Source organism: Cucurbita moschata, unplaced genomic scaffold, assembly GCF_002738365.1.
Source record: "Cucurbita moschata cultivar Rifu unplaced genomic scaffold, Cmos_1.0 Cmo_Scf00057, whole genome shotgun sequence".
Lineage (NCBI taxonomy): Eukaryota > Viridiplantae > Streptophyta > Magnoliopsida > Cucurbitales > Cucurbitaceae > Cucurbita > Cucurbita moschata.
Window position 1 is genome coordinate 1,237,793 of NW_019268573.1, and position 4,590 is coordinate 1,242,382.

Here is a 4,590-nt window from a genome sequence, read left to right on the forward strand (position 1 = left end):
TTGCCGAAGTAAACCTAGGAGGTGTTGTTATTAGTTACGACGATGCAGACACTGGTAGGCCACACCCTCCTCACCGAAGATCCTCCTTACACCTTTCTTAAAATAAAGGCATAATTCTTAGAGGTTGTTTGGGCATGGTTGAGGCGAATTTTGAGTTCTTCCCTCGGTCTACAACTTAACCTAGAACACGATTTTTCCGTTGGTCAGCTCAAACTAGGCCATCAAACATGTTCCATTTAATCCCCTCAAGCTATTGGAAACATCAATTTTGGATTTTAAGTGTCGTAAGTAAGAATTTGAATTCCGTCCCCAAAACTTACCGATATCGAATTTCTTCAATATCGAATTTCTTCGGTTACGCTTGTTCTTAAGGTTGTCTCCCTTCGAGACCTTGTTAAAAAATGATCCTTTGTTGTGTAGAAATTAATTGGGATTGGATTTGTTCATCCAAAATGTCTATAGCTTATGATTGGATTTCAAGCTTTCTAACCAGGGCTTTACCGACGTTAATTTTGAATTCAAGTCCTTGGATATGCTGAGCTGTGAGTGTTTTAGATCCTCCCCAATTTTGGAGGAGATTGGAGGTTGAGAAATGAGTCCCATTTTTTTTAGAAAATCTTTGTTGATAAAATGTTACAATTCTTGTTCTTTAAAAACTTTTGAATTCTTATTCTTGGTAATGTTTTATTTCTTATGCCCTTTCATGTGATCTTTCAAACTTGTATCTGTTTTATTTCTTATGCCTTTTCATGTGAACTTTTAAACTTATATTTTATAGATCTTCTGCTCACAAATAGAAAATAAGGTCGCACCAAAATTTGAACTCTTATTGGACTCAAAATTCTTTGTCTTAACCACTCGACCACAAATATAACAAATATATATAAAATTTGTGTATAATAAATATTTTAACTTAAAAAATATAAATAGTATTTTCATTTACTTTCAAAACTTTGAAAATGATTAATGTGTCCTCCCTTTTTTGTTTTGTATTCGATGGGATTTCAACACATTAAAATTAATTAATTTATTAGATTAGGCCAACAACTATTCTACCATTCTTTTTCAACTGTGCCAACATATATATGGTTAAAAAAATTGTGAAATAAGTTTTTTATCCATATAATGTGGATAAGAAAAAACTAGAAGTCCTAGAATTGGATTTTGGACCACTTTCTCCCTGAGCAAGAATTAAGCATGAATTGAACTGAAGAGCTTTTCTATTTTAGTCAAACTTCTGCTGCTTTTCTATTTTAGTCAAACTTCTGCGGGTCATTTCAAGAATTGAACTGAAGGTCTTTTACCCATTAAAATGGAATTTTAAAATTTTAAAATGTCAGCTTAATGGAGGTACAATTATTAGTTATTGCTTGATATTTCGCTCGCTATTGACTTATGATTCTACTTATGAACAAAAGGATTAAGAATTAGAATCATACAACTAAACGAACAATATTCTTACCATTATTATTGTAGCACTCCAAAAATGAAGGAAATTAGCTCCAACAAGAATAAGTCGCAAGGAAAGAAATTAAGAGGATGAAGCAAGGACAAAGGTCTTAAGCAAGTTATGTCTATGCTATAAAAATTAATCTTAACGACTTAAGCTCTTTAGAAAAGGACGAAAAAGTTCATTTTTCAATTTTTAAGAAATTTTCCAAATTTTTAATTTCTTATCTTAAGGAATTTCAAGATGCTTAAGGGAAAAATGACCAAAGGGACGAACATATTTTAGAAAAATTATGGATTTTTCCATAAAAATAATAATAAAATATTCAAAAAGTAGCAAAATACCAAAATACCCCTAAAATTATGGATAATTACAGATGTGTCATTGTGCTCAAAATCAGAACCACCTCCTTCATAAAATCCTTCGAATCTCAAAATCCAGCCGTTGGATCTTCTCTAAAATTGGACACGATCTAGAACATTCAAAAGTCATCAAATCCAACGATCAGAATTCAAATTGGTTGTTGGTAGCTCATTGATCGGAGATGATATTTTCGACAAATTTTCCAGAAAATTCAATCTCCAAATCATGACGATTCTGGAGGTTTCAACGTTGGTGGAAGTTTTTCCTATAAAGTCTAAAGTCGGGGCAACAATATGGAACAAGATTAGAGCAACGTCGAGCTCCCAATCGTAAGCAATGAGCGTTTAGATTTTTTGTCTCCTACTATCAGATTTCTTCCAAATTCGAAAGCAATTCTCCACCATTTCCCTTCAAACTTATTCCTACAGTTTCTAAACAAGATTGTCCACAAGTTCTATGAAGGAATAGGGTGTTAAAAGTGCCTAGAAACTGTTCTCGCAATCCAATCCGCCATTAAAGAGTTTAAGGAAAACTTGAAAATACAACTAGATGATACACGATAAATCTTCAAGCAAGAGTAATTCCAATTTGTTTCTGCACCACGAAGAAATGTTTTCATAGAAGATCATCACGAAGAAATCTTCAAGAATGAGCTCAATTGAAGGAAATCAATTTTAGGCTCAAAATTGGGGGTAAGTGTCGGATTCCTGTCTATAGTCAAATTTCATTCAATTTAAGGATTCCTTTAGTTTCAGAGGACGAAGTTGAGTAACTTTGATGAAGGAATTAAGAGTTGAAATGTCGTAGAACAAGCTACATAAGAGAACGAAAATCTAGTGCTTCGGGTGAGTTGCAGACTGGGAACAATTTATGGAAATTGAGGTCCCACACTCAAAGATGTTCCTCCAAACCAATTTCTTTAGCTTGAGGAAAGGATATGAAAGAGGTCCCATGAAGAAATCGGGCCTTGAAAATCCATAGAATTGGCTACCCAATAAAAAATCCTCTATTTTTGCACTTACCATAAATCAATTTTTGGACAAACTTCGGAAGGGAATCTCTTGTGCTACAATTCACAGGTATGAAATCAATCCCTAGCTCTTCCTTGTAACAAAATCTTTAAGTTTCATGAAAAAATTGAGGGGTGAAACACTATGAATGATGTTGTGGAGCTCGAGTTTCAGACGGCGGCGCAAAGGACGTGTGCATCTTCGTCCTGTTTAGCGGAAGAAGACAATGACGTGGTCTGTTCAGTTGAACCGTCCATGTCAACCTAAATTTCGACTTTTACTTGATTTTTCTCCATTTAAATCTCCTTCCAGTCTGGTTCTCATGAAAAATCTTATGGTTCAAGAAACTGGACACAATAAGGAGTTTGTGGAAAAAAAATTTGAGGTAGTTCGGATAGTAGAAGCTAAAGAACTTAAGTCATAGTAACTGAGAGCTAGTCGTGGTTTAATTTTTTTTGTCGGTAACTAGGAGTTGGTCGTGGTTACATTTTTTTTTTTTTTAATGTAACTAGGAGTTAGTCGTTATTACATTTTTTTCTTAGGTAACCAAGAGCTGGTGGTGGTTACGTTCCTAGCTTAACTTAAGGTTGTAATTAATAGCCTACATACAAGTATGCAATTTATTGTGTTCTTAAACACTTCATGTTTACATTTTTTTTTTTTTAGGTAACGAGGAGCTAGTCGTGGCTACGTTCCAAGCTTAGCTTAAGGTTGCAATTAACCTACAAGTAGGCTACTTATTGAATTCTTATTCACTCTATGTTAAAAAATTATTTATATAACTAAGAGTTGATCGTGGTTTCATTTTTTTTAGATAAAAAGAAGCTGGTTATGGTTTATTTTTATTTTAGGTAACTCGGGGTTAATTGTGGTTACATTTTTTTTTTAGGCAAAAAGAAATTATCATGCTTACATTTTTATTTAGGTAACTAGGAGCTGGTTTTGGATGAGAAGAGGAGTTAATTGTGGTTACCCTTGATTCTAAAGTAAAGTTTTACAAAGCCTAAAGCATTTGGTGACATACTGCTAAACCAGATGGTTGACCATACTAAATATTTACGAATGGAGATATTATAGGTTTTTATTGCTTCTAGTTTTAGGAAATTAATGTTAAAAAGAACCTTTGCCTATGGGCAAATATATTTATAGCAACCCAACATTTTTTAAGGGACATTTCAAGAATTGAACTCAAAGACCTCTTGCCCCAAAGCGAGAATCATACTACTAGACCAAATGTCCATATTTTCACATTATTTTTTTTTTATGTTTTATTGAATGTATAATCATTATTTTATTAATAAACAAAGAGAGTATTAATGAAATCCATGTGAAAGTATTATTATCCTATCTTTAAAAATATCTAATAGGCCATTCCTTTCGTCTTTGTATCTAATATGGTTTTAACCCTTTAAAATAAATTAATTGATTTGTATTAGTGCTACACACAATTAAAAAAACTATGTCCCACCGAGATTTGAACTTAGGTTATTGGATTTATAGTCCAATGTCCTAACCACTAGACCATGAGACCACAAATATTTAAAAAATTTGTGTGTAATAGATCTCTGAATTTTTAAGACACCTAAGTAATGTGGAACTTTATACATGACCTTAAAACGGGGTTATCAGGCTACTAGTAAGTTTTCACGCCCATGGAATCACGTTAGATTGCACTTTAATGTTTCACAAAGTTAAAACTAATATGTTTTGATGCTACTCCATAATATAATGTATAAGCCTATTTTAATTTATAAACCATGTTCCATG

At 32.9% G+C, this 4,590-nt stretch overlaps 1 non-coding gene across 1 annotated transcript; it reads right to left on the reverse strand.

The window, feature by feature from the left end:
- Positions 1 to 4,283: 4,283 nt before the first annotated feature.
- On the reverse strand, positions 4,284 to 4,353 carry TRNAY-AUA. The gene has a single exon. It is a non-coding gene; the product is annotated as a tRNA-Tyr (tRNA).
- Positions 4,354 to 4,590: the final 237 nt, after the last annotated feature.